Genomic DNA, 19,897 nt, shown 5'->3' with positions numbered 1-19,897 from the left:
ATTCTCTTTCTTTCTCCTATTGCTTTCCAAGCCCATAAGGTCATTTGAGCCAGATCTTTGGAGTCAGCAAGGTCAGAGAGTTACTAAGGAAAAACCTCCAAAGTGGAATGTGATGTGTAATCACATGGCTCCAGGAGGTGGTGATTTAGGAAAAAAGAATTGTAATAGGAAAGTGGGAGTTGGTGACAAATTATTTGATGTCCAGCTTCTTTCAGGGTTAGTCTTTGTTACCAGCTTTGATTGTGTTCTGCAATTTGGGTTCTACCAGATAGCTAAGGAGTTAAGAAAAAAATCAGCCGTTTTACATGTGTATTAGAGTTAGAAACTAGCTGTGGAAGTTAGACCACACAGTGCATAAAACCTAATTTTTCCCCATAAAACATAATCTCTGAAAGAGCTGCTGCAAAGGTGCAGTTTGTGAGGAGTGAGGATAAAAAGTCAGCACCTGAAAGCAAGTCTTGTTTGGAAAGAACATGAGGTTTGGTCTTTGTTTCACGCCATTCCTCATGGATGCACACACCCATATGGACACCGTTATCAGTATGTTTCTTCCATCTTCAGGCAGGCCTGCCTGACTGCGATGGCACAGCCGACTGCTCACGTCAGGTGAAGGTTTGAAGTTGCATCAACTCTTTAGCTTGACTGCAAGCCGTAATCACGCCTTAAAGCGTGGGGAGCAGCAGGCTCGGTTGGTAACCTCTGTGTCCAGGAAAGACAGGCGTCCTTCCCCGCTGGTCCCCTCCTCTCCTGCCTGGTCCTTCCTGGGCTGGCTCTTTACTGACAACCTGAGCCCCTCCTCACTCCAGGGGCATCCTCCTGCTGAGAGTGAACATCTGAAAGTCCAGGTGTATTGGATGCATCATTCCTAGCAAAGACAGCAATTTAGAGGCTTTTAGAAACCTTCTACCACCTTCTTTCAGAGCACCTTTCTCTGAAAATCTGACTGTAAGCCCCAGTTCCTTCCCCAACTAAGGGGAATACTTGCTCTTCCTTCTTTTTTGGGGTGGTGGGGAATCAATACATCACTGGCTGTTCAGGAGCAGCTGCCAGGGTAGGATGGCAAAACTGCAGGACGTGGAGCTTGGCAGTGCTCACCCAGAGGAGATGCAGTGAGGGTTCAGTGATGTAGAGTCATCTGAGCTGATTTTCCTAGGTAATAGATTTTATTTTTAACTACACATAGACTTGTGTGACCTATTATATTGAATAACTGCACTGTTCTTTTCACTGGTTCCTTTAATAACAACCTTCTGCTCCAGCTAGTGTGAAGGTCAGCTATGATTCCTGTAGGTTCTCCTTCTCATTTAAGTGAGAATTTGCTAACTAGCATCCAAAATATCTTCTGAGTCCTTCTTTGACTCCTGTCCTTTGCAGGACCAGTTTCAGAGCCTTGCTGGGGAAAGCACCACAGTCCCTGAGGGGCTGACCCAGAACCAGCTGATGGATCTGGTCTGGTGCCATCGGCACGTCCCTGCTTGTTCTGAAATGGACAAATTGCTGTGCCTGAGCAAGAGTGCATGTAGCAGGTCTCAGGGATTCATTTCACAAGCTGCTGCTGCCTCATCGTAGTTTTCAGAGCCTCTGCTAGAAATGTGCTTCCTTGATAAGATTTTTAATCGTTAGCCATTAATATCTGCTTGTAATTAAGTAATTGTGTGAGTTAAGTGCTTAGAGACACGGGAGAAATGTATACATGATAAGACATAGGCAGTGCTTTGTTGCATGCTTGTTGCTCCTGCCATCGCTTGTGCTGCTGTGAGTAAACCTGTCCCTCGCCGCGCTGCTGGTGTTTGTCCCGCATCTGCTGGGGGTCTGTAGCATGCTTGCAGGGCAGGGGAGACCATCCAGCTCCCTGGCATTTCCAAGCTGGAAACTGGAAACGGGAGCTGTGTGGATTCAGCTGCTTGCTCTGTGCTTATCTCTCCTCCAGCTCCCCTGCTGTTCATCTGAACAGGAGACGCTTCTTCCCCTGCCAGCCCAGGGTCCTCCCGTACCTCTCCCACAGGCAAGGATGCACACAGGAACCTGTCCCCACTGCACTGCCATGCCTGGCACAAATACCTGGTCCATGGTCTCAGATCTCCTTCCTTCCTTCCCTGCAAAAACAGACCTGCATATCAACAGGGAACTTCCTTTTTTATGTGGCTTGTGAACGTCTGCCGTGGCCCAGAGAATAAATTAATCAAATACTTTCCTCTCAGTGAACCAAACAAGCAAACACATGGCTTTGATTTCAGTCCAGAGCTTTATGAACTGAGATCTAGCATTGCTTGAGGCTCCTGTAAATGTGTTCCCTCTGCAGATCACAAGCCCTGCACGCTTCTCCTGCCTTTTGGTGGCTGTCACCCTATAAATGTGACTGGAGAGGAGCTCTCCGAGAGGCACTGAAGTTCCAGCAGAGCACAGTGCTCTGACAGCACAGGGCACAAGTGAAATGCTGCAGTGTGGATGGATGGGCAGATAGATGGGAAAACAACTGGTTGGGTGATCAAGCTCGGAGGTTAATGCTGTGCTCCAGCAGGATGCTGGTAGCATGCGTGGTGGTGCAGGGTACAGCCAGGGATCTGTCCTGGTTATCATCTTCATCCACAAACAGGAACAAGCACATCTCACCAGGTTTTCAGATGATGCCAAGCTGAGGAGTGCCATCAGTATGCTCCAGGATAGGGCTGTCACATGGAGGCACCTAGGCAGGGGGAGGAGTACAAAATCCAACAAGGACAAACATAAAATCTTGCACCAGGGAGGGAGCACTTTGCAACAAAATGGGCTGAGGACTGACTGGCTGCTGGAGGGGCTCTGGGGATGCAGGAACACCATGAGCGGAGCATCAGCCTGCAGTGTGCACTGGCAGCGAGGACGACCATCAGCATCCTGGCCAGGAGCTGGAGGGAAGGGATTGTCCCCCTTTCTTGGCACTCATGGACTCATAATGGGAATAGTGCAGTTTTGGGCCCCCCAACACAAAGAAGGAATGGGCATAAATTGAAACAACCAAGATGCAAACTGGGTATGAGGAAAACCTTTAAACTTTTCTCCCACAAGGAGGGTCCAGCGGTGGAAGAAGTTGCTCAGAGGCTGTGCAGTCTCTGTCCTTGAGGGTTTTCACAGCCAGGCTGGATGAAGCCCTGAGCATCCTGGTCTGGCCTCGTTGCTGATCCTGCTGTGAGCAGGGCCTAGAGACCTCCCAAAGTCCCTTCAATCCTGAAATGTCCCATTGTCCTATGACTCAGTGTTTTGATTATGGCACTGCTGAAAATGTGCTGCAGAATCAGGAATTCATATGCTTCTGCCTGATACTGTGAGCAGAGATGGAGTCAATAAACTGATAACAGGGGAACAGGTCCTTCTCTGGAAAGCAGTGATGCCAGCAGTGCACGCTGGTGCACAGACGGGACAGCTCTGCTCTAGACCCCAACTGCTGTTTAACAACAGAGCCATGAATCCCCCTTGGAGGCTGGAGGGAGCTGTATGGGCAGCTTCCCCATCACAGGGCAGTGCTTAATGCCTGCACAGGGACTGGGAGATATTGCCCTCCACGTCCCTCCTCCCACCTGTAACCACGGTCTTATCCCGCTGCAGCCCCAGCAGCGCCCGCTCCTGGCCCCCAGCTCAGCATCCCCTGTCCTCCCGTGCTCCGTCACCAGCTGCCCGGCCTGCCTCCTCCTCGGGAGACCAGGGCTGAAAGGAGGATGGCAGGTGGACCCGGCATAAAATTGCTGACTGTTGGTGAATAGGCCTGTACGTGTTGGGAGCAGGCAGGAGATCGTCAGCATTGTGTGGCGTCTGTCGTGGGGAGTCACGGCGCCCTGGGAGCAGCCACTGCCTGCCTGCCATCCTCGCCTGCCCGTGGCAGGGGCAGGGGACACGGCAGCTCCCAGAGCAGCTTGCCCAAAGTGGACATTTCTCTTTATCCTCTTTGTCTGGTGGCTTATGCCTTGAAGTGAAAGAGTTTATTTCTCTTATAAATGTTTATTTTGTCTAGTGTAGCTCTCTGTATGTTCCTCATTATTTATTTAGAGGTTTAATCCACTACTGATTCCTACTAGATTCGTGGTGTCAGTACCACCTCTGGGCACAGGATCCCACAGGTTAATGAGATGCTATATGCAGAAATGATGTCTTGGTTTCCATTTGGTATTATTGTTATTATTTGCTCACACTGTGATTGCACCCCTGATGTGCTGTCACTTTAGAAATGCGGAACAGTGTTTTCCCAGCAGCCTTCCCTTTGTCTCCTGGGAAGAACAAGCAGCAGCAAACTGCATCTTCTCCATCCCATCCAGTACTTGCAGCCTGGAGCCTAGTGCCACCTGGCTTGGCTTAATTCTTTCCAAAGAGGCAGTCCCAGGGCTGTTTGGCTCTTCTGGTGGAGGTGGTGCTGTCTTCTGCTTGCAACTTCTGCTCTCTTTGCTCCCTTTACAACCTCACATTTGCAGATTTCATTTTAGGAGCATAACAGCAGCTATTTGGGAGCACATCTCACTGGGAAATGCAATATTTGCAGGGCTTTTACTCTGTCACCTCTGTGGGTCACCCAGAGCCTTTTTTGAGGTGAAGTGTTTGAAAGGGAGTGCAGCTGCTGGAGTGATGGTCTGCTGGTCATGGATAGCACACTGTTACCATATTTCCCTTGCCTTCTCTCCAGCACTGCTCCTCCTCCTGCATGGGCTCTGGTGCACTGCTGGCTGGGGCTGGCGTGGTCACAGGGACAGATGCTGCTTGCCTGGGATCTTTTCTAGGTCCTCTGTTGCTTCACACGCCATCAGCCTGTTTCCAGCACTGGGTCAGGTATCTCTCCATGAATCACTACTCATGTCCGTAGGTCTGCTCCTGAGACATGTCTGAAGTTCTGTGTCCTCCCATGTGTGGGGAAGACGGTGGGCACTGGCAAGGCGACAGAGGGGAAGACATGAGGAGCAGTGTTGGAGCTGCAGCTTGCGTGCCTGCTCTGAAGACCACCATCCCAGGAGCCGTGTCCCATTTCGGTCCTTGCTGGGGCCAGGGCAGGGGGGCTCATGGGGTTTCCCACGGCTGGGACAGTGAGGGCCCGGCAGGGACTTGGGCAAACCATGCCCACTTCCAGCTTCAGCATCTGCTTGCCCTCACCATCAGGTTCCTGGTGCCCCAGCTGAGCTGGAAAAAGGTTATGCTCAAATAGCTGTGATTGTTCACTTAAATACTTACTCCAGTTCTTGTGTTAGAAGTGCTGCCCCCCACTCTCTGTTTCCCCGCTCTTCCGTCTCCCCATCTCCGGGCATGGAACCCCCACCCTGCCACCCATTTTCCCCTCCCTGGGACTGTCATTCGCCCTGTCCCCTCCTCTCCTGGCGGGCCCTGCGTGCCGGGTGACAGGAAAGGGTAGACTGTCCGGAATAGTGATGCTGAAAATATAGTCATTAATGGGACTCTCGAAACCCAGATGTCCTTTCTGAACACCGGTAATTTGTTTTTAATGAAAAACCATGCAGTGACCCTGAACAAATGAATTTCCTTTATATGAAGTCTATGTGCAATTACCCGACTAAAGGGACCTGAAAACAGTGACATTCAAAACTGGGCTTTGAAAAGAAAAGCATAAAAAATAGCAACGGTGTCATTAGCTATCTTTTATCTAGGAGAAGATGCTGGTTCTAACATGCAAAGCAGAAGGAGATGGTGTTGGGAAACAAACCACCCAAATGTGGTTTTCCAAGGCATTTTTTCCTTGTGGCTAGCAGATATTAATGCAGAGGAGAAGAGATGGTGTGACCTCTCCCTGTTGGGTCTGTTTCTCCCACCTGAGCCTGCAAGGGACAGCACCCTCCCTCAACCCGCTTGAACCCAGCCTGCAGCGAGGGGCGCAGGGGAGCAGGAATGCGAGCCTTGTGTCGTGGCAGGGGTCAGGAGGATGTAGGAGTTCCGGACTAAAGCCTGTAGGGATTGGTGGGGTTTGGTCCTCCTCGGCACGCTGAAGACTTTATTCATTGTCATTTTCATGACTGTGTGTTATTTGTTCTGGCTCTGCCTTTGCCAAAGTTTTGCAATAGCATTTTGTAATCTCCTGACATGCAGCAGTAAATATTTGAAAGTGAGGTAGCTGGGAGGTAAAACAGAGGCAGAGCCTCAAAACAGGGGCAGAGAAAGGGCATTACAGTATGTGGGATGACAGAGGGCATGGGTGGCAGAGCCTGAACCGAGTCCTCCTCTGATTTACAGCATAAAGCTGGAACTGCTTGGTTACTTGGACAGTGATGCTGTTGTGGCCAATAAAAATGAAAGGAGAGTCAGGCCCTTTATCCTAGAAAGACCTAAAGCAAATGAGGAATAAACCTTAACATTTCTTTGGTGAAGTGGAAAGTTTGCAAGTTACCTCCTTGGAGCCTGGAGGTGACTCCTAAGTCCATTTGCCGTCTGCTTCACCTGCTTCATGCTGCTGTTACAGCAGGCATGTGTATCTCTGCTTGAATTATGGGCACTTTTAGGTTTTTTGTGTTGGCATCACCACTTTTTACAGCTCAAACCTGGCCATCACCCGGAGCACCCCAAAAACACCTTCACCCCTCCGCAGATGCTCACAGAAGCAGTCACAGCTTCCACTGCCAGAGCCAGAAGACCCGCTGCCAAAGAACAGAAGTATTGACATTTGGCATTTTCTGGTTAAGCGAATTCACTGCTTTTTCCCCAGTCTAGGGCTGCTCCACAAAGGTGCCTCCCCACCCTTCTGTAATCTCGGAAGACAAATCCTGGAGAAGTTTCACCACGTATGACGGAGCAAGTGATGTGCCGTCACAAATATCTTGGGGCAATACCAGGTTGCAAATCAACTGACAAATGATTCCCTTAATTAATAATGAAGCAGTTAAGTAAATGGTATGCATTTATCCGCTGCTCCTGTACATTTTGAATGAGGGGCTGCCAGGATCTTGGAAGCCTGGAAAAATGTTTTGGTGTTCATTTCTCAGGAAGGTAATTACTGTGCTTGCACAGAGTATAGATAAAATTTATGTTGTTTCCAATATGATGTTGTCACATATTATTTCATTAAATTGATTTAGAAATTACGCTGGAGAGGGCAAGAAGGTGAAATGTTGGGAAGCCAACAGCCTCTGGATCTGCTGTTCCCAAACCCGCCTTCTTCTTACAGACCCGATCCTCAACTGGGGTCAATTAGTCCCGACCCCCGACCGCCGGGGCTCTCCGCTGCTTTACACCAGCTGAGGATGCGGTCCCAAGTGTCCCATGCGCAGCAAAGCTGGTCCCGTCTGCTCTGCGGGCTCCCTCTGCTCCGGCCGTAATTTCTGCCTCCTCCCGTCGAGGTGAGACACTGTGCATATCTAAACATAAGTAAGCAAGGCGAAGTGTGTATAAACAAAAGAGTCCCTATTTAGGAGTGAGGAGGAGGAGAGAAAACATATTGTATTGCTCCACTCTTTGGAAATTTCTATGCATTTGTAATAACAAAATTACCATAATTTGCTCGTTAACGCAGCTAGATCAGTCAAGCATTGTTCCAAACATGCAGAGGCTGCTTCTCACTCTAGGTCTGCCAGTGAGTTAAGCACGGTGGAAATTAGCATGCAAATAGCCCTAATTCGGGCGGCCGAGCTGTCAGATCCGCATTCAGCCGCTTGTTCCCTTTGAAATCCCTGACAGGAGCGGCTCAGGCAATCCCACCCTCAAGTAGATCCAGCCAGAAGAGGTACCAAGGGGGCACCTCCTGAGTGACAGTTTGGCTACCTTCAGTCAAATCAATCAGTCGCGTCAGCCGGCAGCGGCGTGCGGCGCCGCCGGGGGGGCGTGGGGCGGGGGGGACGGTTTCCAGCCAGACCTCGATGCCAAAACCGTCCCCTCCCCACCCTGGGACAGTGCTGGGGTTTGGGGCTCTGGCAGCCGAGCGATGCCACCCATGGGATAGGGGAGAGCTCTGTTCAGATAGTGATTTTCAAGTTAAGCCGCTGTTCGCAGAAAAAATGTCGCTGTTGGGGGTGTTTAGTGCTGAGGGATGGAAGCCAGGGTTTGTGGTCATTTCTTCTGGAGCCCTACCCAGGGCTGCTGGCTTGGCTGTGGTTATGGAGCTTGTGGAGCATCATTGTGGAAGATGCTGTGCTGGGCAACGCAGCGTGCGGTCAGCATCAGAGGGATGCTGCCTGCGGCACCGTGGCCACCCCCCACCCCTGCGGACAGGGAGGAGAGGGCTGGAGGCTCCCAGCTGATGGCACAGGGCTCCATCCTGCATCTCTGGCGGGGAACCGTGGGACCCTTCCAGCTCCTGTCTCTGTGCAACGTGTGCTGAGGTACCTGCAAGGAGACACTGGCAGCAGCTGGAAACAGAGGCTGTTCCCTGTTGATGGTTCATTCAGTGTTACAGGTCTGATGCGCTGCCCACCTTTAAGCAATACCACTGATTATAAAAGTGAGAGTGAGAATTTGAAAAACCTTCTGTTTCTGTTGTTTTTGTTATATGACTAAACATTTTTCTGTCTTCTGCAAGCCAGTTGTTTTTGGGCTGTGTCATGCTGGCAGCTACAACCAACATGAGTCTCTGCCCCAAAATACATGGAGCCAGAAATTTGAAGATGAGGTGCTTGTAGATGACGTGTTAAAAGCTTGCCCTTTGCTCATTAATTGTATTAGCCCTGGCATCGGGAACTGCCCAACATGGGGCTGGTTGGCACAGCTTGCCCTACACAGGGTCCGTTTGTCCCCACCGGGGCAGCTCCCAGGGTCTACTCCGGGCACCAAGGATGTCCCCTCTGCGTGTGGGGACTGCAGGGTGCACCACTGTCCTCCTCCTCCTCCAGGAAGGCAGGAACAGCTTTACAAAGGGTTTCCTAACAGATTGTTTCCTGGCCGGCTCTCAAAACCAGTGGTGGCAGTGGCTCCCCAGGCGGTGTGCCCCTGATGTGCTGGCCGTGAGAGCTCGGTGTCCAGCCAGGACGCAGTGTGCCGCAGGTGAGGCATGCTGCTGTATCCTCTGCCGTCCATGTGTTCCCTCCTGTTCGCTCTGGTTTTGTCATTATTGACATCTGTCTGTTGGTGGAAACACAATAACAAAAAGCTAACTGTAATTAGGAAGCCATGAGGTCTAAATTAGTTCTGATTTTGGAAAGTTGTGGTTTGGATTAGTGAAGCAGAGCTCCAACAAGCCAGTTAAGGTGCCCGATGTCCTGAGCCACGTACAGGCATTGCCTCTGATGGGGGAAAGCATGACTGGAGCTGACCCAGACTGGCTTGTGCTAGCAAGGCTGAACTCAGCCCCTTGCTTGTGCTGGTGTTTCTCAGACCAGAGTAACAGCTGTGTGAGAGCACACAAAATGCTTTATCATTTCTGAGCATTCAGCTTTTTTACGCTTATGTATCCTTGTGTTATGTCAGTACCCAGAGTTTAAAAAAATTGGAGATTACAAAAGCATCACGGTTACGAACAGCAAGTTGCTGGAGCTTTGAGCACTGTGGCGTGCCCAGCATCTGTCACGGCTGCCAGTGGTGGTTCGGGCGTTGAAGCAGCTCTGCGCCTCACGTGCTGGGTGCGTGCGGGAGCTGGACCCAGCCACCAGAATCAATCAGGCAGTTTTCTGACAAAGTGTGTTCGACTATGAGCAAGCGCTGAGATCCCCAAAGTAAGTGGAGTGGAAAGCACTTCATGGCCCGTTGTGTCTGTGAGCAGGAGTGCTGTATTCCTGCTGCACCGCACCGCGCGAGGAGTGCGTGGTGTCACCCCGAAGGCAGCAGCTGGTAGCAGTAATGGGAGAGCAGAGTCTGTATTCCCATCACATCCGAGCTCTACAGCCCAACTGCCAAGTGCTTCGTTGTGTGGTGGGTGCTGGGGAGGATGCAGTTTCTTTTCTCCTGGGCGTTAGCCCTTCTGCCGCCCACGTTGAGCACCCTGTGGAAGGGTGGCTTCTTGTGCATCATCCCAAGCCGGGGTTTCTGCATATACTGAAAGATGTGTCTGGCTCTGGGTGACAGCCTGAGGGGTTTGATACCTGCCCAGCTTCGTAGTGTTAGGAAGCACTTTCCAAGTTGTCCTGCGATGAACTGGATGTCTTCTGCTTCCAGCATTTGTGTGACCAGGGTAATGCTGGAGACCAGGTTCTGCACCCAGGCACCCCCAGCTCCCCACACCCCCCCGCTTTGACACTGCAGGATGACACATGCAGAGGTTTTGGGGGGGTTGCAGCCATTCTCCTGCAGAGCGTTATTTATGAATTCAGCCTTTTTACCACTCACTGGACTTGCTTTCTGAGACTGTAGGCTTGATTTCTGTGTGATGATTGCTGTAGGGAGTTTGCTTGCAGTTAGGACTGTTTGAACATAGAACATCTGCCCTGCAGTATACTCCAGTGCTCAGAACTGATGTCTATGGCACAAATTGAAATTAAATATTTTTGAGAATTAAGTATTCTCTTTCCAGGAGTTTCTGGACACATTGAGACTTTATCAAAACAAGTGAAAGTGCCAAGACTTTACAAAAGATTGCAATGCAGTATGATGCAATGTAATATGATCAGTGCAAAAGAAACAAAATGGGGTAATGGAAAGAAAACCAAATTAAGTGAAAAATTTTAAGCAAAATGACATGCCTTAGTGAAAATGAAGGAAGGTGCTCCAAGAACTGCCGCATTTCCACAGTAGAACTTTCCTCTGAAAACACATTTTAAAGTGGAGGCTGTTAAACTGTAGGAAGCAGTGTTTGTGTTGGAAAACTGTTTTGTGTGCACCCTTGTCAGGCAGGTGTAAACCACTGCACAGAGGGGTGCAGGCGGGAAGAGTCTGAGGACGTCTCCTGCGTGCCCTGCTTGCAGGCTGTCTGGCGGTGCCAGGAGAAGAGGGACAGCCTGGATGGGGGAGTGAGACGTCTCCAGAAAGAAGGATGCATTTGCTTTTTTCTAGCAGCAAATATGGCACTGGGGCACTTTGATTGCAAATAAGTCATCTGTCACCTGTGACTAAAGTAGATTTGGGATCAGGCTCTTCACTGACTGCAAAATAAACTGGGAAATTTAAATGTAACCCCCTTAATTCCTACATAAAAAGACTAAAAGCAGCACTCTGGTCCCGACTCAGTGTCCATTTAGCAGCAGATGCACTAAATCCCATCAGTCTCAGGTAGCAGCAGCAAAGGTTGCTTTGCCAGACAGATACTTTGTCACAGAATAAATAACTTCGAAGCGTACACAGATATTTTACTTACATGGAGAGAAGTACATGGACTCCGCGGTGGGATAAGCCGTGCCTAGGTGGGAGAAGGGCTGCTTGCTGTGTTGGTGAGAGGCACTGGGCACAGGGTGACGATGCTGCCCTGTCTTCTCTTCCTCCTACCAACCTCCTTCAGCACAAAGGAGCCACCTCAGCCCAGGCTGTCTAGTCTTCGATCGTGCACATTTACTGAAGTCAGGAAATGTAACGCCAGCCCTCAGCGAGGAGCCTGGTCCCGAGTGGAGGTGTGCTCTGGGCTGTTGGGACGCCTGGGGAGCCAAGGGTCCCCCCCAGGGGATGTGCCACAGGCAGCCATGGTGTCCTCAAGCATGAGCCTGCTATGCATGGGAGGAGACGACCTGTCCATCATCCCTTCCCCACCACGTGTTCTCTTCCTTGGCACAACTTTTGGCTGATTCAGCTGGGTCAGGCCAGGCTAAGCAGCTGCAGACATTACTTGGAAATGGCTTTGGCTACAAAACGTTTGCCAGCAGAGCATCCGTCCTGCTGGAGGACCGAGCTGCTGCACTCCTGGAGTTTGACCTGAGATCGGCTGACATGTTTTTTCTCTGCATTAAAAGGATGACTGTAACGTGGATGCGGTGTAAAACCAAAGCAGTGCTGTGAAAATCAAGTGAGAAATTATCTGTCTTCTGTCACTCAGGCATTCATTTGCATTGTGTTTGGTGTCAGAAAGAAAAACTGACATCTCTGCTGGGGCTGTGTCTCTGTATTTCAGAGCTTGCAAAAGCTCCACGTGATGACAGAAAGAACCAGAGGGGGAAAGCAGACCCTGCTGATGTGCTAAAGCCCCAGTCCAGGGGTGGCTGAAGCCTGGAGTCCAGCTGAAAACCTGGTCTTGCAGGCAAAAAGGCTAAGATGCTGAGGTCTGAGTGGCTCATTTGGGACTGCTCATCCATGCAGGGGGTTTACAGGAGGACAAGAGACTTTTCCATCCATCGAAGGTGTTGCCACCTTGGCAGAAAGGGCAGGACCCGGCTGTCACCTCGTGTAGCCGGAGCTGCTGGCCTGGTCCCAGCTGAGCTGTGGCTGGCCCCTGGCGTGGTCTGATGCTGTTACCGAGGATGGGGACACCAGCAGGATACCTGAGAAGATGCCGGTGTGGGAGGATGCTCCCTCAGCCTTGCAGATGCTTTCCTGCCCCCGTTCATACCTGTGTTTGCAGATAATTGAAGACTACTTCTATGTCAGCAGCAGTGTACTTTTATCAAGCTATCAAAATGCTTAATTTCCGGACTTCACAGTTTCCATGCTGTAGCTGTGTTATTATGGCTTGTAACATTATATCTGCTTCTGCTACTAGCTATATTACTTGGGTAATTCCTGGAAGTAACTACACATGACATTATCATTATGAAGGCTGAAATTATCAAAAAGGCTAAAGTGAGGACGAGGTAGGGTGTATTTTCATCTGAACCAAATGCAACATTTCCATTACATAGCTTGGAGAATTTCATCCCACAAGATACTTCTTGACACTTTTTACACCAATTTGGGATGAAATCGTATTGTAAAGTTTGATATTTTCTGAGAGAGGGAAGTTTTCCTTTTCATCCCACCTGCGCTACCAGCCGGTCAGTGCAGAGTGGAGAAGATGAAACGGTGCCTGCCCTTGTATGCTGTCGGGCTGCACACATGCAGATCTGGAGAGCCTGGGTGCAAGGGCAGCGAGCAAGTGACGCCCTGTGTGGATGGACGGCGCTCCGTGCCCCTCGTCCACTCCGTGCCCCTTGTCTTTCTTGGGTACGAGGTGAAATGGGACTTTGTGAAGGTTGCAGGCAGCCCCACAGACCAGGCTTGGGGAGAGCTGTGAGCTGGTCTGGGGCGAGCAGCTGCAGCAACTGGCACAGAGCGGCACCGCGTTCCTGGCCCCATGTCCGGCAGTGCCAGTGCCAAGGCTCTGTGCATCACGAGCGTGGCTCGCTGGGCTTGGTATCGCTGTTGGTGCAGCTTCTTGCTGCTGGGTCTGCCCGGGGTCCCAACAGGCTGCATGCCGGTGGCTGGTAGAGGGCAGATGACTCTGCAGGGGGGAGCCAGGAGAAGGAAGGGGCAAATTCCTCATCGTCATTAATTGCAATGCCATCTTCTATGCAGATGAGTTGGGCAGTTGTCCTCCTGGTACAGGGAGATAAATCTCTCCTAATGCAGTTCCAATATGGTTGCTCTGTGGCACCACCTACCTTTGTTGTATTAAAGTTAAATACCTTTGTGTACAAAAGTTTAAAGTGCATAGCTAAAACCTATGTGCTTGCAGTAATTGCAGATCTAAATCTTTTTGTCATCCTGCAAAGACTAGGTGAGGTATTTCATAAATATGTCAGAAGCAGCATTAAAATTTTATGGCAGGCAGCACGGGTCGAGAATAGTACAGTGACTTCACAGCAAGGTACGTCCACCTTAACCCACAACTCATTAGTCATTGATGGGATTTCTGTGCCTTGTAGCTTCTTGGAAATGAGGTAGCGTTACAAAAATCTGCATGTTACTGTTTTCTTAAAATATGACAACCTACTCAGAACGGTTAAAATTGTACATCTTTGAGCAGGTGCTGGTTAATAGAAAGATAAAATAAGGGGGAAATACTGCCCGATCTGTATGATCATAAAATTATATACAACCTTTATTAGAAGTTAATTGGTAGTCTTGATGGGACTGGGAACTTTGGAGAGATGTTGTCTGAGTGTGACCAAGTGCCTTCCAGCCGCAACTGCAATAAATTTCTGCTTGACTGACGTGCAGGAGAAATTAGCCAGTGTACAGGCTAATTGCATTTTGAAATCACACGTGTGAAAGTTTGGGTGATGGTTGCACCTAGACCATTCATTGAAGGGTTAATCAATGACTACAAGGCGTTACAGACATGAGTGGGATGTGCTTTTGGTGAGTATAAGTGTAGTGGTGGAAGGGGTCATAGGTGATGATAACCGATCTATTGATCTGCTGGATTCTTACAACGGATTTACCAGTGGATTTATAAGCCTATTTTTCCCTATGTGTGTAAAGGGCATGCATGTACCTGTGCATGTGTGCTGGCAGATCTCTATGTCGGTGTGTGTCTGTCCATACACGTGGGCTGTTTTTGTGCCTGTGCACCCTCAGTGCTCCCAGGAGGAAGCTGCTGCTGACGGTGCGGTCCCCGACATCCCAGGAAAACACTGCCCGAGCCTGCTGGTGGTGGCGGATCTGTGTGCAGTACCCCACCTGCTAATGGCGCAAACCCCGTGCCCTGCTCGAAGCTGGATTTTGCCCCTAGCATCGCTTCAGCCATCCAGGCGGGTGGCTGTGATGGTGTCTGTAGGAAGCTGAGCATGAAGGGTATAAGAAGCATTTTTGGGTTCCAGTCAGCAGGTTGTTCTTTCTGCTTTTAGGACAGAAATGAGCTTTAACAAGCAAAAGGTATTTCACTGTTTGTTCAGGTTTGTTCAAGGAGGGTGTTGTGGGTGCTCAGCTGTGGAAGCGGGGTGCTGCTTACACTGCTGGCTGTGGCAATTAACAGTTATCACTGCCTTTCTTGGCTGTTCTTTCAACGAGCGGTACAGATGCTGTCTAATTAATTATATGACATTAATAGCACTACCTGGGATTCTGTGAGTGACTGTATACTCATGGCCGGCCAGACTTTTGCAGTACATCGCAGCTCCAGGGGCTCTGTCTTGGCTACAGCTGGATGAAATTTTTGACATAGTTTTATCGCATTGTGTTTAAAGAACACAAGTAGACATTTAGTGGGCTCAGAAATCGCTGTTTGTCTTTTTTCTAATTGAAAATCAAGAAGTGAAGATTTTGTTCTGTGTAAGGAAAGTTTTACTTGAAAAGAATTTGTGAGGGCTGTTCTTTTGCTGAAATCTATCACTTTCTATTACATTCTCAAAAAAAACCCCAAACCATATTAATTGTGCAGAAAGCATTTCCCCTTTTCCGTTTATTAACGCTTTATTCAATTCTTTCTTGTGGGAATAGTTAAATTGCTGGATACAATGCCAGGTAACCAAGGGTCCAGAGACCAGGAGCAGCTTCCCATTTTGATGCAGAGAATCTCAGGTGTTTTGAAAAGTAGCATTCTTCTTTCAAAACTGCTCATTGAAGACGTTTTCCCATATGGCATTTCTCAGTCCCCTCGGGAAAAGTTTCTTTTTCATTAAAGCTCCTTCCAACCACAAACCACGCCAGCCCCAGTGTTGTGCAAGCTCAAGGTGTGCGTGATGCTGAGCCTCCTCCCATCCTGCCGGCATCCTCCGTTGGCCGCCAGCAGGGCCGGGGCAGGCAGGGGCTGTGCGCCAGGAGGACGCTGGGCTCTGGGCTGGAGCAAATCCCCCAGGGACTCCTGCCAGCTCCTGGGCGCTTGGCCGCCATCCCTGAAGGGAAAGCCAGAGGCAGGCAGCAAGCTCCAGCTGTGGGTATGTCTGAGGGAAGCAGCAAGAGCATGGCGCCTGGTCCGTGCCCGCTTCCCCGCTGCCCTCACCCTGCCGGCACAAGCAGGGTGTGAACCACGGCTGGCAAGCGGTGGGAGGCAGCCGGCAGGCTGGAGGTCATGCCTGGGGCTGCTGTCCCTGCCTTGCTCTGCTCGGTGTGGGTGTATGTCGCTTTGTGGTGGTGCGTCCGTCGCTCACAGGACCTGGGCATGAGGGTGGCATCAACACCTGCAATGCCTGTATGGCCCCCTCACCCGGGCTGCTGTTCCCTTCCAGAGGGATCTTGCTGCAGCAGCGATTGCGCTTATGTGTTGGACCCGTAATTCGTCCTGCTGTGGTTTCTGATAATGCAATCTTGAGCAAATTTCCCAAGCCTGCTCTTCAAAGACTGGCCTATGAACCCTGCTTGCTCGTCCTGGGATTTTTAGCTGGTTATTACGCCGGGTATTTTCACTGAGATAAACTGGGTAGAACATGACTGGCTTTTGCTTTATATAGTGTATTTTCCTGCTCAGCTTCTTCCCAGGGGGAACATTGTTTCTGAAATACACATTTTGTTTCACTAGGGCTGTGTTTTGGTAATTTTTCCCTTTTTTGCTCTTCTGTTTTTTTGTAGTGTGTGGACTGCTTGGTCTAGAGCAGGCAGATTAACAGCTAGGTGGGCTTGGTCTGCAGAGCAGAAGGCAGAGTTATCAGTGTTCTTCCTCCTGTGGGACATCTGTGGACAAAGAAAACATGAGGGACCAGGAGAAGACCTGGCAGATTACTGGTGGTCAAGCCATGGCGTGCCCTGGGTTTCCAGTCCCCCAGGTTAAATACAGCTGATATTTACAGATTAGAGCAGTGTAAATCACTGACTCTTCTGCTTGCTAATAAATGTTAAAATTGGAAGAAAGTCCAAGGTTTAATCAAAGCAAAAAACAACAATAAAAATTATTTTGGACTTTACTTCAAAGATAGTTTGTTTTGCAGTTGAGATTTTTGAAATTTTTTTTTAGCCTCAGTGAACTCAATGTGAAAACTTAACAACTCTCTGAATTCAAAAGAAAAAGAAAGATTTGTTTGGAAAACATCTGATATTTTAAAAAAATTAAAATACAAGGCTCTTTTTAACTGAAGGACTTTGTCAAAATTGTCACAAATTTGCAGGAGTATATTAGTGATGTGAAACCACTTTTTAACTTTTTAAGCAAGTTTTCACCGAGAGGTGTTTCCCAGCTCCCCCGTACATGGAGAAAACTTGGAAGGGAGTGAGTTTTGTGAGTCACGGAGGCTGCAGCTTTCCAGGCAGGGCTGCAGACCTCTTTCTCTCGCCCTGAGCCACTACGACGGCTTGCTGCAGAGAGGCAGAATCACTTTACCGAGGGGAAAATACGCTGTTGTTCTCTGCAGAGAGGCCAGACCATTTTCCTTCTTTTCTAAGGTCTCTCACACTGGTTTGTCACTCTGACTTTATGCGAGATGCTGCCTACGGCTGCTGGATCATGAAGCAATCTCTCAGGTGGTGTCGGCATGCGGTGAGAAGTGGCTTCTCCTTCCGTCCTTTGGTTTATATCCACCTCCAGTGCAGGTGATGCCTGGTTCTATTGCACACGCGACTTGTGTAATAGATTTCAAGGCTGCATTTGGATAGCCATTATTTGACAATGTTAGTCAGTGATATGCAGGCTGCTTGGATGCATTTGTGTGGCTCAGTGCAGTGTTTAGTCCTGCTCCCCATGCAGTCAAGCATATCTTAGCTACCGGGGTAATGATTGTTATTGGAATTCGCTGAAGAAATTTATGATCCATGTGATTACTTCCACAAAAGAAAATTATAGAAAACAAATAAAAGTCATGAGAATGTTAATTTTAAAAAGTTACAGTAAGGTCCTTTGCCACAAGGGAAAAGTAGGGACACCTGTAGCCCCTGTTGGGAGGTTGGGGTGAAGGGGGAGAGGGTTCATCTGCAGGGGCCCAACTTAGGGACAAGTACAGCAGATTATTTTTAAACTTACCCAGGACCCCAACGAGGAATGGGCAAGGTGTTACTGTTCTTGGCCAGGTTTTTCCCACAACCTACCGTTCTTGTCCCTCATGCAGCTGGATTTATTGAACACTATTTCTCCTGGTTTGTTTTAATTTTCTGCCAAACAGAAGGGCTAAATAGAACACTGTCCTAAACCTGGAGCTTGGATGGCAAAAGGACCCAGCTAATAGGGACTAGTGGAGAAAACCAGTGGCTGGGACGAGTCCAGCAGGAGGGATGGCACAGCTGCGCGGTTGTGGTTGCTCTCCACATTGGGTAGCAGCGGCTCCCGCTGGTGCTTGCCGGGAGCTGTCGCATGGTGGTGGCTGGAAGGAAGGCATGTTGTATCACCGGCACGTTGTACCACCTGCATGTTGTATGACCTGCAGCCAGACACAACTGCTCACCCCCGTGGTCCTGATGGCTTCTACCCATCCCAAACATGTCTGCAAAAGCCTGGTATCTGAGAAAATGCAGAGAACAGTGCGCAAATGTTTGTCTGCCTTCATGTAGCTGGCTCTGGTTGAGCTGTACTGGCTCTGGAGCTTCTGATTGACAGGGTCTTCTGAGATTCTGGGGACTGGAGCAATGTGTTGAACTTGGAAGTGACATATAAAACTTCTTTGTTGAGTATATGTTCAAATTTTGCGTTTCAGTCCAAAGGTACCAGCAGCTGGTTAACAAGCATGTTCCATGTTTGACTAGGTTGCTAGTTTCTGCTGGTGTTAAATGCCACATGGTCCTCAGAAGACAAGGCTAAAGGACACATTCATTACTGTTGTGCTCCCTAATAGGACTGCAGCTAGGTGCTCTGTGTGATGAACAGTGGTAGTGCAGTGACAGTGGCCAGGCTTTGGAGCAGGGGCCCAGGGAGGATGTGAAATCTTCGTCTTGGGAGATTTCCACACCTAGGCTGGACATGGCCCATGTCAAAGCTGGTCCTGCTTTGAGCAGGGGTTTGGAGCAGATAACCTATAAAGGCCCCATCCAACTTACATTACTCTGTGGCTACAGCATCTATGTTTAAAAAAAATTAGATGGCAAATAATTTGCATCCCCCTCCCACCTGCCAAGATCCAAAGCTGGCTGAGATTGACTCTGGGTCTGTCCCACTGCACAGCCAGCCGTCTGATGGCGTCTGCTGTCCCTTCTGCCTGCCCGCCCCATCCTTCTGCCTTTTGGCAGGGGAGGAGGATTTCCAGTACCCTCCTGCCCTGGGTCCAGCACTGGTGCACAGAGGTGCCTGCATTCTCCCCCATCCCCTGCGGGGGCAGTTCTCTAAAGCCATGGCAGTTTGAAAGACATCATGAAATCTCTTTCTTCATGTCTTGGTTCTTGAGATTTTTAAGCTCACGCTTTTCAGTTTTTCTGCACATGACAAAGGAAACTTGCAGGGAGCTTACCTTAAAACCAGAGAGACTGGTAAACATGAGTTGATAGTCCCCAGAGAACATGCTGCAGAACGGACAATGCAGTGCTGCAGAACAGATGATGCTGTTCTGCCTGCAGCAGAGGGTCCATCCACCACCTTCAGACTCTGCAGCCGCCCCTGGGGCTCACCCCGTGGGCAAGGGGGCTGTGCCTCTGTCCTACCGTCTAAGGGTGGAGCGCGTCTCCTAGGATTTGCTGCTGCCTTGTAGCAGCAGTATTAGTGGGAATTGTTCTTCCCTCCTCCCCTGCACCTCTGCTTCTGGTGGTGACAGGGGGGTCTGACCCCTTTTGGGCTACAGCCACATGAAGCATCGTGGCAGTGTGGAGTCAGGTCTGCAGCAAGAGGTGGGATAACTATGGCAGAAGTTGTTGGTTTGGTGCCTTTGTGTCTCAGTGATGCCAGAATTACTAAGGGGGGGGCTTACTGTTTCACCCCTTCCTCGCGGCATGGGCAGGCACTGTGCACGTGTGTGCAACACACCGCACGTGTGCGTGTCGCTGGGTAGCTGATTCGTTGTGTTTTTGAATGGGGTGAGGGCTGGCTGCTGAGCAGTGCTGTCAAGAAGTGTAGCTGATGGACCTTGGAATATCTGGTGGAAATCACAAGGCATTCATGCAGCGTTCATTCATCTAGCTTAGTTTCAGTTATGACTGTAGTATTTGTCTGCCCAAGTGCTGCGATGGTAGTAGCAGGGCTTGAGACTTTCTCCCCCACTTCTCCTTTTCCCCTCCCCTCTCTCATATTTCTTTTCTCTCATTTTCCTTCCTGCCCCCCTTCTCTCTCTCTCTTTTTTTTTTTTTTTTTTTCTGCAAGGCTGATGGATATGCAGAGTATGTTAAGAAG

The 19,897-nt window shown here is 49.7% G+C and overlaps 1 protein-coding gene across 9 annotated transcripts in view; it reads left to right on the top strand.

The window, feature by feature from the left end:
* Nucleotides 1-19,897, top strand: part of PAX5 (paired box 5) — a gene marked incomplete at both ends in the record, with an annotated part of 139,498 nt that overhangs the window by 107,997 nt on the left and 11,604 nt on the right. The window lies entirely within an intron of this gene.

Source organism: Platalea leucorodia, assembly GCF_965183815.1.
Source record: "Platalea leucorodia genome assembly, chromosome: Z".
Classification (NCBI taxonomy): domain Eukaryota; kingdom Metazoa; phylum Chordata; class Aves; order Pelecaniformes; family Threskiornithidae; genus Platalea; species Platalea leucorodia.
The sequence above is the reverse complement of the archived record's forward strand: the minus strand, read 5'-3'. Positions and strand labels throughout refer to the sequence as shown.